Source organism: Pongo pygmaeus, chromosome 16 (genome assembly GCF_028885625.2).
Source record: "Pongo pygmaeus isolate AG05252 chromosome 16, NHGRI_mPonPyg2-v2.0_pri, whole genome shotgun sequence".
Classification (NCBI taxonomy): Eukaryota; Metazoa; Chordata; class Mammalia; order Primates; family Hominidae; genus Pongo; species Pongo pygmaeus.
Window position 1 is genome coordinate 1,400,080 of NC_072389.2, and position 26,283 is coordinate 1,426,362.

Below are 26,283 nucleotides of genomic sequence, written 5' to 3' on the forward strand. Positions count from 1 at the left end.
CCTCTACCCTCTAACACCGTATTCCAGTTGTGAAAACAAAAAGTGTCCCCTGGGAGGCAAAATAGTCACCAGTTGGGAACCGGAACCTCTGCTTTGTGGGATCAGAGTGGTTACTTTGTTCCCAAGCCAAGGATCAGAACACACGATGAGAGAAAGTCCAGCTATTGGAACTGGAGTGCCAAGTTGAAGCTAGACCTACAACAAAAGCTCCAAAAGCTCCTTTATAGGGCTGATCCCATGCCTCAGCTACCTAGCTTGTAGAGATGCCATGTAACTCTAAATTTGGTGACAGAAGGAATTTAAAGGCTAGAACTAGATAGGGTCTTTCAGGCTAGGCCAGCACACAACGTGGACTTTTGACATCATCCAGATGCTTGAACCAACCTCAGTCCTGAGGCAGAATTTCCCGTGGCATCTGGTACACGGCCTGGATTTGGAGCTCTCACTGGGATTTGATGCCATGGGAATATTGTGTTTAGGAACTCTGAAAGAGACAGGCTTCAACAAAGCAGACCTAAGCAACACGTAGCATCTGAACTTCTTTATCAGCTTCCATTCCAGCCCACGAGGACAAAAGCATCACATACATATACACTGTGGCAAACCTGTCCTCAGTAGGGATTTTCCCCAGTACTACCCTCGCCTCTGTCCTGAGCCCACTTGCTTCTTTGTAATGTTTCCACTTTCTGTCCCACTCCCTAATAGATGATTTTTCCTCTCTGCCCAGCCCCCTAGTTCTGATATTTGGATTGTCTGTGATCTGGGTAGTACTTAGGAGGTAGAATCAAAGCCTTGTTGATTGGATTGGGAGTTTCTCACTTCCTATTAAAGGCACTGATTAAGCATCTATTGTATAAAGTAAAGTAAGATTATGATCCAGTAAGAAAGATTCCACAAGTAGCGCAGGAAGAATTGGTTTCTAGTACACTTCATGCTTCAGCACAGGAAATCCAGAAAAAAATTCTGTGGTACGTTAAGTGTGTACTGTAAGTTTCATTTCCATATGAAAAACTGTAGTTAGCTAAAAAGTACATCCATGAATAATCCTGATTAAACTTGCTTAATCCTGGTTAAACTAGCTACTAGCTAAACAAAAATTTCACAACAACTCAAGAACTCTGTAAAAGCATTTCCTCTGAATATTTTATTCAGAAAAAAACACAAAAAGATAAGGCAGAAACAAAAGTCCCAGTCATTTGCAGTATCTGTCGGTTTCAATTTGGCTCTCCTGTTAAAAAAAGAAAAATAGTAAAATTAATCTATGTAAAACATGCCATGTATATTCAACTGCTAATAAATATAAAAAGCCTTAAAAATGTGTGCTCAATTTTGGTTACTGTGTTACCACAACACTTATATTAAAATATGTATACTTTTAAATTTGGTTTCTATAAAAAATGGATTCTAATCTTATAAAAGTTATTTCCTAATATTCAATAAATGTTGTCTAAGGGCTTTTTCAATCCAAATAGCAATTTTAATTATTCCAGAATTTAATGGTGCTCTAAATTTCCATTTAACAGGGTGAGAATGCTGTATTATTACAAGTGATAAAAGTTACAGGACATAGAGGTTATTCCGTTTTAGAGTCCACGTCCTGATTATATTTTATAACCTCTTCTTGATTTCTCACAACTACATACATATTCATTTGCTCAGCTGGAAAAAAATTCTTAACATTATTTACCGAATTTAGGTATGAACTCTACCAGCTAGTTAACAGGAAATATGTAATTAAACATTGCCTTTATCAAGTAATGTACAAAAAGGGTAAGAGTAACTTTGGAACATACGACTTGAATGAGCGGCTGGTGATTATCAAAATCTGGCACTTAATTGATTTATACTTGTACACTCACAGCTAAACATCTCTGTTTTTCTACGTTGTAACTCTAGGACATTACTTATCTACATAGGAAGAGTAACAAATATTAATAATGTGCTATGATAAACATCCTGCACTCTTCCAAATCTTACAATAAAACTGCTTCAATTTCACTTGTTTAGCTTTTATACTTAGTTTTTTATTTGATCTATGCTTATTTTAAGGAACCTGAGCTACTCTAACAGAATCCACATAATTTTTATATTAGTCAAACTGCTTCTTTCTAACTCTTGTTGTAATAGTTATAAAAAGATAATGATAAATTTATGAAGTAGATACAGTCAAACCTGAATTTCTTAAAGTATATACTTAGAATTGGTTATAATTTTTAGATATTCTTTCTTGACAGTCTTTTCCCAAACTCATGATGTCCTCTCTAGGTAATATTGCCACACTCATAAATTAGAAATAACGACAAAAATGTGAAAACTACAGTAATTTAAGAGAATATAGGTTTTCTACATGCGATTTCTATTGGCTACTGAAAATAGTGGAAATAAGTAAATAAATAGCTACCTGTCCAGAAGCACCTCATGCAAAAATCCATCTTTCTGAGCCTTTTTAAGAATTTTACTGTCTTCTTTACTTATTTTAACTTTGCGGTTTTGAAGCTCTGAAATTTCTTTCTGCAAAGAAAATGTCTTCATTGAAAAATACCTCAAACTCTGATTATATATATTTACTATTAAATTTATAAATACTGTTAATTTCTTTTTCACTTATTAAAAAGTCTAATTATAGGCCAGGCACAGTGGGTCACACCTGCAATCCCAGCACTTTGGGAGGCCAAGGCAGGCAGATCACTCGAGGTCAGGAGTTCGAGAACAGCCTGGCCAACATGGTGAAACCACGTCTCCACTAAAAATACAACAATTAGCCGAGCATAGTGGCATGCGCCTGTAGTCCCAGCTACTCGGGAGGCTGAGAAAGGAGAATCACATGAACGTGAGAGGCGGAGTTTGCGATGAGCTGAGATCGTGGCACTGCACTCCAGTCTGGGGGACAGAGAGAGACTCCTTATTGAGGAAGAAAAAAAAGTCTAACTGTATTTTTTTTAATAAGTTGGAGATTCTGAACAATGAAGACGACCTTCATGACCTCTCAAGAGCAGGGCCACTCATTGACTGGGTAGCACAAGGCCCCACTTCTATTAGGGCATGCTGGCTGGAGTCCCCTGTGTCCTGGCCATAGCACAGACTTTGACTGGCATCACGCCCATTCTATGAATGAATAGAGAGATTGACTAACCCGAGTGACTAGCTTTGGGAGCTGGTAGGATGATTAGGAAAACTGAACCCTCAAGAAAAAAAAGCATTTAGCTCAGTGCTCTGTCCTAGAGGCTATATTGTGTTGCCTCATCTTGTCCATCAGTTTTCATTTTTTCAGACAGGGTCTTGCTCTGTCACCCAGGCTGGAATGCAGTGGTGATCAGAGCTTACTGCAGCCTTGAACTCCTGGGCTCAAACAATCCTCCTTTCTCAGCCTCCCAAGTCGCTGGGCCTACAGGCATGCACCACCATCCCCAGCTAATTAGGTAATTTATTTTGAAAGCACTCTGAGAAGCACTTCACTGTCAAATCTGTAGGTCTAAAAGGAAAAGCATACATACACATAATTGATTTCACATTGTTTTACATTTCCTTTGTCTTCTTCTGGAATGTCATCCTTTTTCTTGGTTTCTCTTTCAGCGCAGGATCTAATCTAGATATTGGAAAAGAGAATCCAATGGGTTATATGTTTATCTTCCACCTTCCCCCACTTTACATATCACATAAGAACATTCGAGATGATTTCTTATGCAGAAGAAAAAATTAACTGAGCAACAATATTCAGAAAAAGACCGGTTCTGGCTATGTGTTTTTACTTCATATATATAATCTATATGAGTAAGTGCTATCACATGCTTCCTCCTCAGCCCTTGTGTCAGAAACACTACAGACAAAATTATTTCAGAAACATTTTATACATCAGATCCTGCTAGACAATAAAGCAATCATTAATTTAATTTTGTCCTCCAAGTGAATACACTAGGATCAAATTATCCCTAGTAGACAAATGTCATTTGATCAGATTGAAAGCTCAATAGCTATTTTACATTGCACAGGCTATTACCAAACTATTAAAACTTTTAACATTACACAACTTGTTTTTAACTAATTGGAACCCACCACTTTTAGTAGCTTCTTATGTCCTCCTAAGTTGGATAGATATTTACTATCACATGTCATAAGTTAATTAATCTGCATTCAACAATTAGGATCACCCACAGAACAGGCAATGGGCAATGGTAAGGATTCATGTCTCCTAAAGGATCTCTGTGGCCGGAGTCCAGTTTCAGAGCTGCTTAGAAAGTGATGACAAATAACATGTTTGTGCCAATGACATCTTTGTGATAGTTTTGATTTGAGGGGTCCCAGACCTCAAAACATTCCCTGCTAGGGCCTGTAACACAATGCTACCTTTAGTAAGAGGGATCTGTGTTCTGGTAGATAAGGCAAGGTCTTAAAGGTGAAGGGCTGACAGAGATTAATTAGGACAGCCTGCAATTAAATGGTACGAAAAGAGTCCTAAATAATCACTGTTCAGAGCTTCCAAGTAATTGACTAACCAAAGAGACCCAGAAAACTTTGTATTTCATCTGAAAATTGCTTTAAATAGTGAAAAATGCAATCTTTGTGAATCTTTGTGTCTTTGTATAAGTGAAAAGCACTGCACATATATTTGCAATTGTTGCCTTCAATAACACTTTTGTGATGATATCCAGGTGAAAAAAATTTAAACATGATACAATAAAATATAAATAAATAAATTTAAATGCAAGTCACAAACCCATCTGCATTTCCTCAATGACCTGTTTCCTGAGAAGCAATGTGCTATGAAATACTGAGAGTGGCCTCTGGAGTCAGCTGAGCCTGGGTACACATCCTGTCTTACCACACCTTGAAATCACTGTGATTTCCATGAACTGACTGACAAAAACCACGAGGATGTAAGGAGGGTCAGAGGCTGTCTTCCTGTCTGTAAGGCTGAGCTCACATCCACCTGACAGGAGCATTATGGAAATTCAAGACTACAACGCATACGCTGGATGCGTGCAGTGAAAAAATATAGCATTTCACTTCTCTAACTGTAAGAAAATATCTACATTTTAGATTGAAATTGTTTGAGCTTTAGATTTGAAAGTATCTGAAATCAAAACTATTCTAAAAAGAAAATCAAACATGACCGGAAATCTAACATGAAGCACGTACAGAGAATTGACAGATGCTTTTAAATTACACTGGCAGTAGAGAGAAATGTAACATAAATTTTTATGCTCTAATTATAAGAATGAAGGGCATTTTAGAAAAGGCTTTTGCCCCCTCTCTTAGAGCCTTCCACTCTGGCCCCCACAATGCCAACAAATCTGGGTCAGACTGGATGCAACTTGTGATTCCCAACAGAGACAAACAAATCAAGGTTCACGATGCTCAGTACTGCGATGGAATGCCAAGACACAGAAAAACCATGTGTCAAGAAGGGGGGAGTTATTCTTTAGACACATCCTAGTATATGTTTATCATTAAAGAGCAGTGCCTTTGCTCAGCACTGGGATGGAATGCCAAGACACAGAAAAACCATGTGTCAAGAAGGGGGGAGTTATTCTTTAGACACATCCTGGTATATGTTTATCATTAAAGATCAGTGGCTTTTGTGAGTCTAAGAGATTAAGTCCTAAATGTTTTCATCAAATTCCAGTTAACTACCTGATTTATCTAGGTTATATTCACAGTATTATTTAGAATTTCACCTTGATATGAAGATGTCTGTTTAACTTTTACAATGATGTAAAACAAACAGTAGGATTAGGGAAGGCACAGGCCACTGGTGAAATGGATAACGCGTCTGACTATGGATGAGGGAATTTAGCCTGGAATAAGGAATTTTTATTTCCAGCTTAGTGAGGCACACACATTTTAAACATAAAATAAAAATCATATTTTATGTGATTCATGTTTCTCCTAATGCAAAGAAGACAGGTACTATTAATAAAAATATTTTTAAAATGTAAGGGCTAAGGCCCCAGAAGTTCTGCTATGATTTTTTGTTTCATAGAGTGATTATCATCACAGAAGCTCAAGCATTACATAAATACAAATGCGTATACCCCGACCTGGTAATTCTGCTTCTGGAAATTTATCTTCAGGTCCACCCGCACATCTACAAATTGATGCATATTCAATGTTATGTACTGCAGCACTGTTTATAAGAGCAAAAGACTGGAAACAGCCTAAATTTCCATCTATAAAAGACTGCATAAATTAAGGTACATCCCTAAAATGTAATATTATGTGGCTGTTAAAAAAGAGAGAGAGAGAAAGAGAAGAAAAGCAAGAAAAAGAGAAAATTTTGTACATTCAAACTAATAGTAGAAAACTCTCCAAGATACCATTTTAAGGAAAAAAAAAATCAAAAGCTGAGAAGACTATAGAGGAGGCTGCCTTTAGTGTAAAAAAGTTGAAAATTATAAATGTATTCATATGTTTATAAAGAAATTTTAGGAGGCTATAAAAAAACAAAACAAAGGGAAAGAGGAACAGGAGCTGGGACACAGGTGAGTAAGATGCATGGTAGGCATATGTCTTCATCTTCATATGCTTTTATTTAAAAATGTTGGATCACGTGTACATGTTATCTATTTTAAAAATTAGATTTTAAAATACAAGCAAGAAAACAAGAAAATGAAAGCTTAAAAAGAGCATGTGGAACTACCAGAAAAAGATACTAATCCATGGAGATAATGGCAAGGTAGCTCCTAGATGCACTGATTTCTCTACCACATTGTATAAACAAGCTATCCACTATGGGACTTATAATTAAAAATGAGTCTATTTGAAGCAGCACATTATAAAAAGCTATTAACTAAATCTTTAAAGTGACAGTAAATGATGATTTAACATTTTAAAGAGATACAGTCACATCGCATGTGTGAATGCAGTCATCCGTATAAAATGTCATCATTACCTTGATCATTTCTTCTTCTCCTGCTGTTTTACTTTTTGCTTCTATGTCTCCTGCTTCATTGCATCTAATAAAGCAGCTATTTGAGGCCAATAAAGCCATTTCCCCTAAGTGAAACAAAATAACAAAATAGCCATGAGGATACTTCTTCTAGAAAAAACATTAAGTGTTTAGACTGAATTAATTTTTCCTCCCTGATTTAAAAATCACAGAAAAGAACTTAAGAGAGGAACATGGAAAATATAATACAAGAACATATAGAAAAGGAAACCAAAATCACCTTTCATTTTACTATTCAAAGATTACCACAATAAACATTTGTAGTGTATCTTCCTAGTAGGACTAAATTCTAATTAGATGAGGTAGGATTGCTTCCTTTCTAAAAGATCTACTGAAGATAAAACTGTTTAGTTCTGTTTCAAAAATTAACTTTAAAGACAAGAACATAATTATGAATGCATACTTTATTCAAATATTAGCATTTTAAGTAACATTTATTTTCTTCAGAATTAGAAAACATGAAAAGGTATATACAATGCCTTTGGTGTTTTGAATTTAAGAATCAATGTCTGAGGGACTTTTGTGTGTGAAAATAAATATTCATACACTTTTTTAGTTGTTTAATTTTGATGTATTACACTGCTATTAAACAAAACTTTAAAAACTGATTTTCTTGTGTATCTAAATCTGGGTTATAAATGTGGTTAGCTTAACTCCCGTAACAAATAAAATGTTTATTTATAACTTGTATTTCGTTGACTCTTTTGGAAAACTTAGAATACCATAACATTTAGACAAAATATGTATAAATACAATGATTACAAAATATGTTAACCTTATATCACATCCAGTTAAAAACGTGCTGATAACATGGATTTAATATCTTAGTCAAGTCACAAGGGCTGGGTGGTCTCTCATCTGGATGGCTCCTGGTGAGCCCTGGAACATGGCGGTTCACATCGCATGGTGTGGTCCAGGCGATTTAAACCTGTGCCACAGATTATTCAGCTGAGTCCTTTTTGCAATAGAGTTTTAAGACCCTCTTTCATTTAAATTTAAATTTTTGAAACTTAGTGTCCTTCCTAAAAATAAAATGAAATGAACTTTCCTAAAGTGTTGTATTATTAGTACTATCTAAGTCATCACCTTGGCCTTATGAAATATTGGCATTTTCTACTGGTGTAACTTTTATTAGAAGTATCTCATCATAACTAGTAGGATCATCTCAAAGTGGTTGCAACACATTACAGGTAATGAAATCAATGTAGTGTTTCCTGAACGGTATTGGGTGGGTGGGGGGGAAAAGGAATACACACAGACACACAGAGGAAGGGGTAAAAGAGAATAAGAAATATCAAGGTGCATAACACATGGATAAGTAAGTATTGTTAAGTACAACTCTTGCTTCGGTTATACATATGTGTGTGCTGGGCTGCAATGTAAAAATGCATCTCTCAATGGATTAGGTCAAAATAGTTTTCAAGTCACTGACTTAAGATTTTATCCTAGGGGATGAGGAACTTAGTCTAAGTGATTACCTCTTTCTGGTAGGATGTTTGTTTAATCTGTCATCTTAGAAAACACTGCTGACTTCCTATTTTCAGTTCATTATTGTATACTACCAAAGCTGCTACTCAAAGGCTGAGCTTATCTTCTATTTGCTTGTTCTGCGTGGTGCCCACTGGTCCTTACTGTTTCTGATATAGTTATCTACTTTTTAAAGACAGTTTAGCACTCACATATTTTTGTTCAATCTTTACTTCTCACACAAACAGAAAAGGGAAATTATGTATTCTGTATCAACAAAGATTTAACAAAACATCCATATACTACAACTGTCTACTTACTAAAATTAAGAATTAGTATGTTATCTTTTTTCTTCTTATATTAAAACTATCTTTTCATAAACTATTTTAGGCTTCTGAACTGAAAGTCTTTTAGAGATAATTTACTTCAATGAACTATTATTATTTATATTTTATATGCAAATTGTCACAACTTGGTCTTAGCTGGCTCCACAGTTTGCTTACAGTCTGTAATGTTTCTGAAAGCATCCATGATTTCTGCTACAAAGAAGATACTTAGGAACTATTCTGTTTTCCTACTCTGAGACCTAAAATTGACTGGTTCTTCAATGGTAATGAGATCCATATCTAGGCACTAAGGGTATACAGAAATAATTGTGGGCAAAAGTACTAATGCTATTTTTGTTGCACTATATTATGAGATCTCTTTAAGGCTCTATGTTCTTACTGATTTATTCCAGTTTAATGTATTATACTATTGCATCCTACTTTTTCTTTTTAAATATATTATGACTGACGGTTACAGACTTTCTGTTAAACTGACAGGAAGTTTTTATAAACAATAACAGCACTTACATTTTGAAAGACTGGTTCCCATTGTTCTCTTGGTCCAATTGCATCTGAACGCTCAACAACAAGTCCATCTGAATTTATACCAAGATATTTTCCATAGCCAGATTTCAGGGCAATTCTATACATTAATATGATAGATAAAAGTTAAAAACTGAGAGAAAATTAATTATAGAACAACAAAACAGGACATGTGTATGTGTATGGGTGTGTACATATCTAAAATTTCAGACTGGACATATTCCAAGTGTTCAAAAGATGCATGTGGCTGAGTGGTGACTCACTCCTGTAATCTCTGTGCTTTGGGAAGCCAATGGGAGAACTGCTTGAGGCAAGAAATTCAAGATTAGCCTGGACAACAGAGTGAGACTCCATCTCTACAAAAAATTTAAAAAGTTAGCTGGGCATGGTGGTGTGCGCAGTTTTAAATTTAGTTTTATATTTTGCTTTTTTAATATAAACATTTTACCTTATATATTATGTAACAAATATTTTCAAAATTCATCAAGCTTCAATTATACCTCTTTAGTTACAAAGTTCAATAATACATTACTAAAACTTACTTTTTCGCTTATCATAAATAGTTCTATTTACATCTATTCTGTATATAAAACTGATTTATCCTTAGAAAAAATTCCCAGAAATAATTGGATCGAAGGGTATAAACTATAAAGTTCTTATGTCATCAAACTGTTTTCCAGAAAATGCTGCTTCCATTTACATTCTTACCTCAAATTAACAGAGTATGTTTTGTCTCATGGATTTTTTTTTAAACATTATGACTCTAAAAAAATCCTTGAAAACCTGATATGGAAAAAAAACAGTATCCTATTAATTTGCATTTTAGTAGTTAACTAGAATAACAATTGTTTTTCTTTTCCTTTCCTTTTTAGTTTTTAGATTATCTGGTAATGTCCCTTGTCGATTTTTCTATTCAGATCTGATTGTTCGCAATTTTTCTACTGGGGTCCTCAGTGCTATGGATTCTATACAAGATACATATGAAGAGTAAAAACTCACTGCCTATCAAGGTTGTTGCAAATATTTTCCTCATTTGTCAGTTAATTTTCTTTATAATCCTTTTTTGTTTATAATTGTAAAGCAGTTTAAAACTATTGAATTTTTTCTTCCTCGCCTTTATTCTTTGTCTTTCAACCTACTTATCAGACTTTCAAAGAAACTATAGAAATAATCATCTTAATGTGATTTTTTAAAATTATGATTTCTTTCACCTTACCAAGAATCTTCTCGGATGCCAGAATTGACTTTTACTCCTTTATACGTTAATGATTATATAATGGAAATCATTATCATGTTGATATAACCAATTACTAAAATATGTAAATTCACTTTCAGTATCTTTTACCCAAAGAACCATTCTATACTTCTGCACAAAGTGAGAATAAAAAAGGTTATTTTATAAAATGACTGTAAAAATAGTGAGTAAAAATATTCTTTTGGTCGTTATGATGCTGTAACATTCTCTGCTGGTTTCAACAATATTCCTTTTTTTAGTCTTCCTGTTTGTCTTTAGACTTCCAAACAGGGAGTTTAAATATCACAGCAACAGTGAACCAGGTTTTGTACTATTTGATTTATTTTTTAATCTATCTTATTTGGTGTGTGAAATTATTAATCTGCATTTTTTAACTTACACATCTTTTTTCCAGCCTAGCATTATATATTGATAGGAAATCCATTAAAAGTAGGTCACAAAATCTACTTTTCAAAAAAGCTATTTTGTTTTTTATATCAAAATTACCATGGGCTTAAGACAGATAATAAAATTTTTAATGAATACAATTAAATTTTTAAAATAACTGGTTACTAGTTATATTACAACATAAGCTCACCTGGGAATCAGATAATCTGACAGCCATAAACTGCTCTGCAGGACTAGGGCCCTCATCAATTATTGGAGAAAAAACATTTGAAAATAAATTTGACATTTGCTGTAAATATAAAGACATTATTTTGCTTTAAAAAATGTGGTTATTTTCTTCTGCAATTAAATGTAAGAATATTCAGATATACTGATGTCACTGTAATACTGTATCTTTGGAATCAAGATCTATTTTACCTTCTTTTAACTACAGTGTTAATTTTATACACTGAATAAAACAGGGTGATTAATGCTTATTTAATAACTTTTGAGATAGCTTCTCTTTATGTTTTAAAATACAGTCATAAATAAGCACTTATTTAAAAAGCTAAATGCTTTCATTTATTCAATGGATGGCCTTGCTGACCAAATGATACTGCTTTTTATCTTCTAATTACTTTGTATCTCATTAGTGCTTCCTCTAATGGGCTAAAGAAAATGAGGAAACTTCAAATTGTTAAATGCACCCAGGTTAGTTTTGGTAACAGGTCTGAATAAAAAAGAAATTCAAACATGTTTGACTCAAATAGGTTTTCTTTTTTCTTTCCACTTACTATTTTAATTATTCATGTTGTTTTGATTTCCAAAGATACTCTTCTGGAACTACACGGAATGTTTTCAAATGCTTATATTAGAAAGAGGGACTTGCCAATGGCTGGTAAATATTAAGGAATTAAAAAAAAAAATGGAAGAGTCAAATGCAATGGTTCCATTCCTTTGGAAAATGTTTGAGACTAGTTAGAGTTTGGCCTAAGTGAATGAATGTCCTAAAATCTACACTTGTGGCAGGATCTTTCCTTCCAGACACAAAGCTTCTTTGTGTGGAGCTCCCAGGGTAAAAAGACCATTGTCGAGTGCATGTATATAGGTTCCCTCATCCATTTCAATGGCTATGGTTCCTGAAATTTCACCAAAGTTTGTTACTGTCCACCAGATTCCTAAAAAATAAAATTGATATTTCAACTTTGTATTTTAGTTTTGAGACAGAGTTCTTTGTTATTATAACTTAGTTTTAAAAACTTTTTATTTTCAGTCGTAAGAAATAATACAAAGATCTCACATATCCTTTACTCGCTTTGTCTCAATGATGACATCTTGCATAAGTATCATACACTGTTAGAATCAGGAAACTGACATTGATATAATCCATGAAGCTTATTCAGATTTCAGTTTTACATGTTATTTCAGTTTTACATGTATATGTTTGCATGTATGTGCACAGATTCATGCAACTACCAGCACAGTCAGAATTAGGTTTTTAAATTACAAAATAGCAACATATAGCCAACCATGGAGGTGCATGCCTGTAATCCCAGCTACTCGGGGAGCTGGGAAAGAGAATCACTTGAGCCCAGGAGTTCAAGGTTAGAGTGAGCTATGATCACGCCATGCACTCTAGCCTGAGTGACAGAGCAAGGTCCTGTCTCAAAAAAAGACCGAAACAAAACAAAAGACAACATGTAAGATACAAATTGATATATGGAGAATGGTCACTCTCATGATAGACCCCAGCCATCTATTCATGCCTGCTTTCCAGAGGCAATGCCTATCATAGTGTTTCTTAAAAATGCCTCTACAGGAAGACTTTATAGCATAGTAATCTTTTTTTTTTTGAGACGGAGTCTCACTCTTTCGCCCAGGCTGGAGTGCAGTGATGCGATCTTGGGTTAGTGCTATGTCTGCCTCCCGGGTTCAAACAATTCTCTGCCTCAGCTTCCCGAGTAGCTGGGGTTACAAGAGCTTGCCACAATGCCCGAATAATTTTTTTTGTATTTTCAGTAGAGAAAGGGTTTCACCGCATTGGCCAGGATGGTCTTGAACTCCTGACCTCGTGATCCACCCGCCTCTGCCTCCCAAAGTGCTGGGATTACAGGTGTGAGCCACGGCGCCCGGCCAGTAATCTTAACTATGATTTTAGATTGAAAGCAAAACTAGCAGAATCTGTGTCTATGTATACTAATTTCCAATTTGCCAATAGGAATGTTAGACTCTAGCAAAAATTATTTTAACAGTTATTATAAAAGTTTATATCTTAATGTTAAAAAATATCCTCAAACCTCCTCCTAAATTGTACTTTAACTAGAGTAGAAATGAGCCAATCATCAACTGGATATGACATATTAAGGAATTCTTGTTAATTTTACAAGATCTGATAATGACATAGTATAATGTGTAAAAATAAAGAACAAAACAGGTGATGAGAGAAATACATACCACGTTAAGAAATGTACATTTATGTACTTATGGGTAAAATGACATAATATCTTTGATTTTACTTAGAATTTTCCAGGAAAAAAATGTGTGTGTGGGTGATTAAGTAAATGAAACGAGATTGGCAAAATATTGTTAATTAATGCTGGGGCCTGGGCACATGCAGACTCATTATATTCTTCTATGTATGGATTAGTTTGGATATTTCCATAATAAAAAGGTTTTAAAGATTCAGTTAATTCCACTGCACAAAATTCTGTATTCAACTAAACATTTCATGCTTTTCATAATGAATTTTAAAATACATAAAATTTTAGCTAAAATGAAGTTGGACCCTTATCTAACACCAAATACAAAAGGTAACTTAAAATAGACCAAAGACCTAAATGTAAGAGATAAAGTTGGAAAACTTTTAGAAGAAAATGGGAAAAGCTTCACGAAAATGAATTTGGCAATGATTTCTTATATAGAACATCAAAGGCACAGGAAACAAAAGAAAACATAGACAAACTGGACTTCATCAGAATTAAAAACTTTTGTGCATCAAGAACCACTGTCAACAGAGTAAAAGGCAACCCAGAGAATGAAGAAAATATTTGTAAACTACCTACATTATAATGAATTAATATCCAGACTATATAGAGAACTCCAAAAAGACAAACACCACAATTCAAAACTGGGCAAAGGATATACACGGACATTGCTCCAAAGATGATATACAAATGGCCAATGAGCACTCGAAAAGATGCTCAACATCACTAGTCACTAGGGAAATATAAATCAAAACCATAATGCAATACCACTTCACACCCATTAGAATGCTATTATCAAAACAAACAAAAAACAAAAAACAGAAACCAAGAAAACCAGAAAAACAAATGTTGGGCAGGATGTGGAGAAACTGAAACCCTCTGCAATGCTGGTGGGAAGGTAAAATGGTGCATGCATTTAAGTGCCACTGAAGTGTATACGTAAAAATAGAAAAACTGGCAAATTCTATATTCTGTGTATTTTACCTCCACACACACACAAAACCAATGGAGAAAAAGAACATTAATCAAAATTAAAATTTCAGCTAAAGATGATTAGAAAGCAATAAAACTAATGACAATTTAGATGATTGTGTTATAGCTGCAATTGTTTTCAGTAAAAGAAATAATGCTTTATTCAGAATCATTATGAACAGTGTTATGATTAGCAAGTCTTTCTTATAAACGTAATAGTTAATAATTTTAAATTAGTTTTATTTTGTATGTTCTATGACACATTCAACAAGTACACTTAATATTAAATAAAATCATTTAAATATAATATCTCATTAATGTTTTGCAAATGAAGAAGAAATTTCTGGCAGACAAGCTCCTCAAAATTTTCACACTCTGTCCAAGTAGGGAAATGATACAATAACATTACTTATAATATTGTCAACTGAAAAAGAAATTACTTTGAGCAGATGCCAGCATTTTTTCTCCATGAGATTTCAAAGAATAAGAAAGCTAAACACACTATCATCAAGAATTAAACGTGAGCATTCTGCCTACTTTCTGCAAGTGGCCTACATTCAACCTTTGGAGGTATGCTTATATGTTTAACGACTAAAGTAACATAACATAATACTTAACAGTGCCACTCGGGGGTTTTAGTTGTGAAAAAGCAGTGGATCCTAAGAACAGTGGGCACTGAAGTTGCCTGTCTCTATGTCAGGTTACAGCTCAAGCTGTGTATATGCTGCAGACGCCCAAGCTGAATTTGACAGAATCCGCTCTAAAACATTACCTGCTATTTAGACACATGCTTAAAGTTATTTCCTTTTAAACCTTAGGCAGATGGTGAAATATTCCCGCTGTGTTGTCTCACAATGCATAATAAAGCTTTTCACATATTTTCACATAGTTTATAATGTTTACATATGTCTGGCATGCCTGTAATCTAGCATTTTGAGAGGTGGAAGCAAGAGAATCACTTAAGCCCAGGAGTTAAAATCAGCCTAGGTAACAAAAGGAGACCCCCATCTTTACAAAAAAATTAAGAAATTAGCTGGGTATGGTGGTAGGAGCCTGTGGTCCCAGCTACTCGGGAGTCCGAGGTGAGAGGATTGCTTGATCCTACCAGGTCGAGTGTGCACTGAGCCATGACCATGTCACTGCACTCCAGCCTGAGCAACAAAGCAAGAGCCTGTCTCAAAAAAAAAAAAAAAAAAAAAAAAAGGCCTGACGCACCACTGTCATGGCTGATATGATACTACCAGGGCACCCTCATTCTAGCATCAAGGCTGTGTGACAGCTCACCTCGCCTTCTGACTAATCCAGTGCTTCTGTGCTAAGGGCCCCTTTAAATCTCTGCCTTCATTATTTGCTTGGCACAAAGTAATGATATATCTTAGATTTGGAAATGGAATTTTCTTCCCCAGTCTTACTGTAGTCTAAGTACCCTTCACAGACCTTCTATTAACCCACAGCTTACTTAGCTTTACTTCCTGGGTAAATCAAATCTGTGTTCTGCAAACTACAATGTTGTAAGTTCAATTGCTTCTGAATCTAGCAGAGCTCAGTGAAACTCCTTTCTTACAGACATGCTCATTTTTATTAATGTCACACATGGTATTCTCCATGTGAAAGACAGAATTTCTTTCATCCTATTTACCAATCCCTTCAGATCCTTGTGAGCAACCAACAGAACAGCTTTAAAAAATTAAAAGGTTTTTTTCTTTCCCTTCACAAATAGACACATGCTTACTTATACGGCAAGTTTAGAAAATCCACAATGCAAAAGCAGGTGGAAGGACAAAGAGAAAAAGTCGCAGAAGGACTTCCTCTTCCAGCCGAGATGGACTTGCCCTCCCACAATGACCAATGAGAAAACTGAAACTGGATAGAATATTTGAGAAAACTGTTTTCGGGGATTGGAACACAGGCAGAACGGGACTGTGATATTTGAGAACAGGAAAACACCGGAAGCAAATCTCACACACACTTCTGTTTTCTGCCGAATGGCAGTTTCTTGACCACACAGAGAGAGGTAGAGACCTCCAAAAATGAGGCAATGTCACTCTCACTAAGCTGAGAGTTTTGCAGTGCTAACATGTTTGGAGTTTATAGAATAAGGTACAGGAGAAGAGGGAACTACATACAGGTGAGGCCTCAAAAGTGTATGCAAAAGCTCTCTGCAGGTCTGGGGCCAAGGGCTGGGGGAGTGCATACAGCAAACAGGCTCCACAAGGCCTATGCAGAGTGGCTGGCACTTCTGAGGGATGACTGGAGATGCCAGAGATCACACAAATTTGGGACACAGCAGAGTGGCGAGAACTCACCAAGTATACCTAGAACATGTGACAGAGGCCCATGAGGATGAGCCTTTCCTAGAGTAAGAGTCACTGTCTAAGTCTACAGGCAAAAACCTAATAAATAAGCACAAACTAACAAAGGCCCAGGCTTGACAGGAGGAAAAGGGTGGTCAAATAATTTAACTAGGCATCAAGACATTTAACAGAAATAAAGGTTAAAATGTTATGAAAATGAAAGACTGAATTTACAAGGAAGACTTAACAATCCTAAATGTGTACACATGACAGCTTCAAAATACTTTAAGCAAAAACTGATCAAGTAGACAGATCTAGAATTACAGCTGGAGATTTTAACATCACTCTCAATACATTGTAGGATGAGTAAAAAATCAGTAAGGACACAGAAGATGTGCATAGTCACAATCTCCACCAGTTGATCTAACTGACATCTAAAGAACACTGAACCGCCGGGCGCCACGGTTCACATCCATAATCCCAGCACTTTGGGAGGCCGAGGCAGGCAGATCGCCTGAGGTCAGGAGTTTGAGACCAGCTTGGCCAACGTGGTGAAACCCTGCCTCTATTAAAAATATTTAAAAAATTAGCCAGGCGTGGTGGTAGGTGCCTGTAATTCCAACTCCTCCGGAGTCTGAGGCAGAAGAATCACTTGAACCTGGGAAGTGGAGGCTGCAGTGAGCCGAGATAGTGCCACTGCACTCCAGCCTGCCTGGCAACAGAGCGCGACTTCATCTCCAAAAAACAAAAAAAGCAAAATCAAAAAAAACCCTGAACCAACATCTGCAGAATACACATTCTTTTCAAGTGTACATGGAAATTCACTAAGAAAGTATGTTCTCCAACTATACTATGAATGAATTAGAAATCAGCAACAATAACATACCTATAATATCTCTATGTAGTAGAAATTAAAAACAATACACTTTTAAATAACTCAAGTGTCCAAGAAAAGAAAAATCACAAGGAAAACTAGATGATATTTGGAATGGAATGAAAATGAAAGCAAAATGTGTTGACTATAACTAAAACTAAAGTGGAATGAAGAGATCTAACTTCCTTCTTAAGAAGCAATAAAACAAGAGCAAAGAAAACTGAAAATAAGTTAAAGGGAGGAAAAAAAAAGACTGAAAATAAATGAAATAGAAAATGAAAAAAAGAGAAAATAAGTAATACTGAAACAGGCTTGTCCAACCTGAGGGCTGCATGTGGCCCAGGCCAGCTTTGAATGCAGCCCAACACAAATTCATAAACTTTCTTGAAACATTATGAGATTTTTTTGCTTTTTCTTTTTTTTTGGCTTATCAGCTTATCGTTAGTGTATTCTATGTGTGGCCTAAGACAGCTCTTCTTCCATTGTGGTCCAGGGAAGCTAAAAGATTGAATACCCCTGTACTAAAAGATCATTAATGATCTAAAATAAGTGATCTTATAAAGAATTGATAAACCTCCAGCTAGACTGACTGATCCAGGAAAAAACAGAAAAAACACAAATTACCAATATGAAGAGACTGCAATACAGATTAGATTCTACAGGCATTAAAAGGATATTAAAGGAATATTCTGAACAATTTTTTGCCAATAAATCCAACAACTTGGATTAAAGGAAATTTTCCTAAAAGACACAAATTACCAAAACTGACAACAGAAAAATCTGAAAATATCTCTTAAAAAATCTTAATTCTCCCACAAAAAACTAAAACCAAACCAAACAAAACCCTCTAGGTTCAGATGACTTCACTGGTAAATCCTATCAAACATGTAAAGAAGAAATCATACCAATCTTATACAGCTATTTCCAAAAACAGGGAATGACAGCACTGTCCATCTAATTTTATGACATCCAATATCACCTTGACACCAAAATCAAATAAAGATATTACAAGAAAAGGATACAAAAGTCCAATATCTCCCATCAACACCAATATAGAAATCTTAAAAAAAAAAAAAAAAAAACTAGAAATCAAATCTAGCAATATCCCAAAGGACAATGCACCACAACCAAGTGGGGTTTATCTCAGGGATGTAAAGTTAGTTTAAAAGTTGAAAATGAAACCAATGTAATTCATTGGCAGAATGAAGAAAATTGTATAATCGTCTCAACAGATACAGAAAGAGGCATTTGACAGCATTAAACATCGTTATGATAAAAACTCCCAAGAAACAAAGTTTAAAAGGAATGTCCTCATCTTGATAAAGGTTTTCTCTGCAGATCCTATAGACATCACACCATATGGTGGACTACTGAAAGCTTTCTGCCTAAGCTTGGAAACAATGCAATTATGCCCATTCTCGCGACTTCTGTTCAACACTATGGAAGTCCTGAACAGTATAATAAACCAATAAAAAGCAAGACAAGACATAAGGATTGGAAAGAAAGAAGTAAAACGATAGTCACAGGAAACATAATTGCAAATTTCTTAGTTTTCTATATAAACAAACCACTAGAAGTAATAAGTGAAACAGAATTATCAGACTACAAAGTCACTATACAAAAATCAATTGTAGATCTACGTACTAACAGCAAAAAACTGGAAAATCAAATTCAAAAGTTCTATTGACAGTAGTGTAAAATTATAAAACACTTAAGAATAAATTTTTAAACAGGCATGCAAGACTGCTACATTGAAAATTATGAAATATTGAGGCCCAATATTAAGATGTTGATTCTCCCCCAAATGATCTGGACTCAATACAATTCTCTGAGAAAATCCAACAGACTTCACTGTAGAAATTAATAAACTAATAGTTAGTAAGTACAAAGTTGGAGGTCTCAGACTACCTGATCTCAAGACTTTATGAAATTATAGCAATCAAGAGAAATATACCAACAGAAAAACAGACAATCGATAGAACACAGTCCAGAAATAGACCAATACATAGAAAGGTAATTGACTTTTTATGAAGATACGAAACTGGATTAATGGAAAAAGGAAACACCAGTGGTGCTGGCATAAATGGTTATCAAGATGTTAAAAAAAAAAAAAGTAAATCTTGAAACCAGACTCACACCATGCCAAAAATTAATTTGAGATTAATGACAGATTTAATGTAAAAACTAAAACTATGATGCCTCTAAAAGACAATGTACAATATTTTCCTGACTTTGGGGTAAGCAAAGATCTCTTAGATCAAAGAGATAAGGCAGTAACCATAAAAGAAAAAAAATAAACTAAGCTTTATAAAAATTAAAAGCTTCTGACCATCCTGGCTAACATGGTGAAACCCCGTCGCAACTAAAAACACAAAAAATTAGCTGGGCGTGGTGGCAGGTGCCTGTAGTCCCAGCTACTTGGGAGGCTGAGTCAGGAGAATGGCATGAACCTGGGAGGAGGAGCTTGCAGTGAACCGAGATCACGCCACTGGCCTCCAGCCTGGGCGACAGAGCGAGACTCCATCTCAACAACAAAAAAAAGCTGTCCATCTGAAAACCACCATTAAGAAACTGAAAATGTAAAACTCAGACTGGGAGAAAAGACTGATACCACCATCAACTCTTGGCAAGGATGTAACTGGAGCACTAACTCATTCTTGGTGGTAGGGTAAAGTGGCACAACCACTTCAGAAAATTTTTGGCAGTTTCTTACACAGTTAAACATTCACCTAGCCTTTGACACAGCGATTCCACATCTACATATCTACCCTAGATATTTACCCTAATTTTAGAATTGTTGATTTGCCATTTCAAAAGCAATGATTCTTCCAGAACATTAGCTTTATACCATTCCATATTTTATATATTTTTTAAGCTACCATAATTTATGAAGATTCAAAATGCAACTTCCCAAGTTTTAAAAGAGAAAAAAAAAGTATGGAAACAACTAAATGGAAAATAGGCTGGTTAAGTGTGTTTGGGTCAGTTTATTTCTAGTATCATTTACAGGCTACCCTGATATTTTATTTAAATTTTTCATTCATTTTAGAGTTGACAAAATTATGATTTTTCCTGTGAAGATACTTCGTTTAAGAGACAACTGACTTCTATAACTAAAATGTATACATGTTCAAAGAAAATAACTTGTAAAATATATTTGGTTGAATAACATTTACATTAAGCCTTTAAAATTATGTATCAGAATCTCTGGCTATTAAGCAGTCTAATGGTGCCTACTAAGTTAGAGGGTTGTAATTCTTCTCTTCTGTGCTCTGTTCTGACAATGAAGTAAAGGCATCAGTAGCATCTACTGTGCTAAAGAATAAATGGAATTTACAACTGTAGGTAATATTTAAGCACTTTAAGACAAATATGAATACATCATAAATTTCTAATTAGGAAAATATTTTCAATGAGATCTCAAGAAATGTTAACTTTTTTCAGAATAGAGCACTGAAAACTGACTCACCAACCATATCAAGCTGGGTTTCTTCATCTTCTTCTCTTTTTCTCTTCTTACCTTTGCTCTTTTTCTTCTTACTACAGGACATAATTTATATAGATGAGTTTAGGTATATTGATTTGTGTGATAAATAAATATCGTAAGATTGAAACTTGGAAGTCTTTTAAGCTGTTTCGTTTATAAATTATTGATTTAGGAAGACTTACATTGCTATGCCCTCTTAAATACAGTACTGAGAATCTGCTTCAGGCTTTGTACATATTATGTTAAAGTTCAAAGCAGATTGTAGAGTCACACTGCCAGATTTTAAATCCTGATTCTGTCACTTCTTAGCTCTGTGATTTTTGGAAAAGGTACTGAATCTCTCTGTGAGTCAGTTTCCCCACTTAAAAAATTAGGATAATAACTTAACTCTCAAGGCTATTGTGAGAATTAAGAGGTAATATGCATCTTCACACATTGCTCGTGGAAATGTAAAATGGTGCAGCATCTACAGGAAACAGTTTGTGGTTCCTCAAAAAGTTAAAGAGTTACCATATGACCCAGCAATTTTACTCCTAAGTATGTATACCCAAGGGAAATGAAAACATACGCCCACAAAAATACCTACGTAAGAATATTCACACTAGCATTAGTCACAATAGTCAAAAAGGGGAAACAACCTAAATGTTCATCAACTGATGAATGGATGAACAAAATGTTACATCCATACAATGGACTACTAGGCAGCCATAAAAAGAAACAAGTGCTACAACAATGATGGACCTCAAAAATGTTATAAGTGAAAGAAGCCATATACAAAAGGCCACACGTTGCATGATTTCTTAGGAAATATTCAGAATAGGCAATTTCACATAGATTGCAGACTAGTGGTTGCCAAGGACTAGGAGAGGGAGGGGATGAGATGTGACTGCTTTAATGGGTAGGAAGAGATTTCCTTCTGAGATGACGAAAATGCTGAGCAACTAGACAGTGGTGAACCTCTTGAATATATACTAAAAACCACTGACTGTACAAAACGGTGAATTTTATAATTATGAATTACATCTCAATAAAAAAATAAAAAACCAAGAGCGATTTGAAAAAAGTGAATGTGCAAAGTGGCTACAACAATTTCTTGGCACATTGAAAGTGCTATATAAGCATTAATTATGATCATTACGATAATCTTAAGACACTCTTGTCTGCATTTTCATCATAAAGTTTTCAGAAGATAACTCACCACTCCTCACAGGAAATTCACAGAGTAAAAATCTCACATTCATTCAGGAGATACCTGCCACTTATTCTGGCATCTTCATGAGCCCAGACTCCTCGAGAGGGTTCGCAAGGGCAGTGGCTTCAGCTCACTCCTTGATACTCTCTTTCCATCTCGTCTAAAAATATCAAAACCTCTGTTTATCACGGAGACCAGGAGGAAATGCTCAATATTTGTATGCACAGTCAACCTCGGGCAAATCTGCCAGTTAAAAAAGAAGCGGTGATATGAGTGCACAGGTATTTTTCTCCTAAAGAGCTAATAAATTACCACTACGACCTCCTCCTCACATTTGGCTCAATTTATTTACTGCATATATGTTCTCTCATTTAATCCTCACCGTCTTCTAAAGGTATAAAAAATGGTCTGAAAGTATAAATGTGTAAACGGAGGTTCAAAGATATTTGATCTGTTAATGAGTAAATGGAAGTTCAGACATATTAACCAATTTGCCACAAATTACAAAATTAGTAAATGACAGAGTGCAGGTTCGAGCCCACATCCCTATCAAAGCCCATATACACTTCAACCACTGTGTGATTCATCCTGGTTTCACTCTACATATTAGCTTAGAAAAAATTAATCAATAATTTTTCCAGGAAGAGACAATGGAGAAAAGAATAATCCCTAACAAAGGAAGTTATTATCATGAACTACGAGATCAGACTAACGCAGACCACCAGGCAGAGGCCTGGAGAGATGCCTCAGGGGACCCAAACTCGTGGGTACAGGGCCACGGGTCACCCGCCCGTCTATCCTGTTTCCAGGGTCGTCTGCGCGGGAGGCTGCTCCTCTCTGCACAGGCGCCAGGAACTGCGGTCCTGCCTCCGTCCAGTCTGGAGAGGGGCCAGGGCGAAGCCTGGGAGGCCACAAAGCCGGCTCTCCGGGCCACGACTTCTACCGGATTCGCGGGGGTGGAGTGCGTCCGAAAAGAACTGAAGAGGCTCCCGCCGGAGCTGCAGGACCCACCTCTTCGCCTTGGTTCCCTTGAGCACAAGCTTGGTCGACTTCACATAAGAGTACTCAGCCATGGCTCCGGGAGACTCCTGCACGGAGAGGCTGAAGCCTACTCAGTACGAGTATGTGACCCGGAGCAGCACCAGGGCGGGGAGGAACAGAAGTGGAGGGGAAGTAAACACTCCTTGACAGCGAACGTCTGTCCAGAACCCGCCTTCGTCTTGACCCAAACGCTGAATGGCTGAGATTTCCACTTCCGCGTTTCTGCTGGGGAGCTACGGCGGCCGCAGAGGGCCGAAAGATGTCCGCACGCAGCTGCTCCCTGGCTCCCTCTCGAGGAGCCCCTGAGTATTCGCGCCTCCCCGAGGGGAGGAAAGCCCGCCTGAGGCGCAGGTGCTGGCTGTGGTGGGGCTGCCGGGCGCGCTGTGGAACCGCCTCCCGCTAGAGCTGCGGGCTGGCGACGGTCCCCGCGGGGGCGGGAAGCGGCTCAGGCTGCCCTCGCCGGCCTGCGGTGGTGTGGCTGGAAGCGCGGGCCACTGGTGCGCGGGTCACTCGGGGCTGTGCCTCGCGCGACTGTGTGTGCAGGAAACAAGCAGGAAATACCCTAAAATAGAATGAAGCGCCATGTTGAGGGCCGCGGACGTCGCGAGTGCTGTGGGAATGTGGGCTGAGGTGGAGAGTTATGGTGGCGCGTGTTACAGGCTCAGGGGTCAGGAAGAAGCCTAATGGTGGAGGCGGCATCTGAGGAGGGTCTTGAACGCTGGGCAGGCTTTTGCCCGATAGAGATGGAGGAAGTTAGTTCTGTCTGATGGAGGAAACAGGGCGTAGGCACGGAGGGAGCCATGCAGCGCTGGTGTGAGGAGCCGGGAGCAGGCCAGGCCTGTAAAGCAGAGTAATGGGGACTAGGATAGAGAAGGCAAGTCGGGGTCCTGTGGTCGCTGAAGAATTTGAATGAAATCAGTAAACAGGTGAGAGGGATCCATCGCAAGAGCATGGGATGAAACGAGGAGCAGTCCACAGTGATTCCTCTGCAGAGGTGGGTATTATTCATCGCGTATGTGACACCAAAACCGTGGGTATTATTGATCGCGTATGTGACACCAAAACCACCCCACTCAAGCTGTGGCTCTTTCCCTAAAGTAGAAAACAGAGACCAGTTTGGTTCCAAGCATCCACAAATATCTTATTAAATTCGTGATCCCTGGTGGCACCTTGGAGTCAGGATTGGCTCATCTCAAACCTGACTCAGAAACAAAACCATCTCAATGTGCAGAGATGAACGGCCTTACCCGCTATCATAACGTATTTTCTGGTGTTTTCACAGTGCTGCACTTCCTAATCCCCATTCCACGGCAATCCACATGCCGTGATGCCCAGAGGCATTAACAAAGGAGACACACAGGGGCTCCTCACGTTTGCTTTCCATGGTTTTGATGAAAATCTGTTTCCTCATCTCATACAATGTGGTTAGTAATAGTATCATTTAGGTTTGAAGAATTAAATGGTACAGATTATATAGGGTGCTTATTATAACCTACATGGAAAATGACTAGGATATGTTAGCTATGCTCATCACCAACATCGTTATATGATGGTAATAATCAGATGGTCAACAAGGCTGACACCAAGAAAATGGATACATGCTCTGAGGGAATGAATGTGGAGAGATCAGAAGGTCAAGAACAAAGCCGTACAACATGTCTGCAGTAAAGGGATAGAGAAAAGAAGGGCTATAAAAGAAGAAATGAAACAGAGTTAGAGTAAAATTATAAAATCAAAGCTAAGGAGAATTTCCAGAAATGGTAATATCATTTAATATCATAGAAACTTAGGAGCACAAGATGGAAAAAAGGCCTCTGGGAAACTGACATCGAGGCAGTCTTTAGGGAAGCTCCATTTCCAATAGAGAAGTAGACAGAAAGTCAGCTTGAAACAGGGACTAGGTGAAGAAGCTGTTGGCTGGTCGCATGGGGAAATAAATAAGGGATGGCATATGCCATATTTCTGGATTTCTTTTTTTCTTGCCCAGCCTCTATATATGCAAAGAGTTTGGCCAAAACTTACAAAAAATAAAAATGAAACCAATTTCGTTTGTAGACTCAAATACAATGTTTTGTGTTAGAATCAAGATAAATTCATGCCTCTCCCTTCTATTGTCACCGTCAGTTTTGAAATTAAACATCAGCTTTTCTTCTTCATTAAAATTATTTTCAACTCCTCCCAGGTGTTGGTGGTTTGGGGGAGTTACATAAGCAGTCAGGTCTTGATGAGTAGAGGAGGAGGGAACAAACACTTTCAGCAAAGGCAGAATTCTGAAATTCTGCTCATATTTTTCTCCAGTAACTTTCCTATGTTTGTGAGGTTATTCAGTCATAAAGATCCTAGTGAAATTTTTTTCAAGCTTGACTAATCATAGTCACTGTGCACATTTGTTTAAAATGTGTATTCCCAGGCCTCTCACCTGCTGATTCTGATTCAGGAGATCACGGATGGGACTCAGAATACATGTGTTTGACAAGTATCACAAGTGGTTCTTATGGTCACGCAAATTTTGGAATCTAACCAGGAATTTATGTTTTTATGACTGGCAGCTAGAAAAGATTCCTAGAGTCTTTGCTTTTTGAAAATAAAATATTTCTTTTTTAAAAGGAAAATTGTATGACTAGATACAACATTTATACATGTGGCACATGTACTATACTGTGTACTTTTGTCATATTTACAGTTAAAGATGTGTAAGAACACTCTGAGAAAAATTATATATTAAATTCAAAGAGGGGTAAGTCAGGGTGGGGGTGAAATGGGAAGGGTGTTCTTATTGTTGCTAAAGGTAGAAAAGCCAGAATAATAGCCATCTAAGGTTGCAAATAGCACATTGTAAGTTGAGGGAGCTTCATAATCATGTCTGAAAGTTTCTTTGATATACTGAGTTGAAAACAGTGGCTTTGGACAAGATTTGAGGGAGAAACCAACTATGTTTTAAAGTGTTGATTTAAAAGTCTTTAATTAAAAGAAAGTCTTTGCATTTACTTGAGCTAATTTAACTTCAGGACTTTAACAAATTACTAGCCCTTAACCT

The 26,283-nt window shown here is 36.7% G+C and overlaps 1 pseudogene; it reads right to left on the bottom strand.

Annotated features, from left to right (window-relative positions):
- Positions 1 to 253: 253 nt before the first annotated feature.
- Positions 254 to 23,446, bottom strand: LOC134738252 (protein FRG1-like; annotated as a pseudogene).
- Positions 23,447 to 26,283: the final 2,837 nt, after the last annotated feature.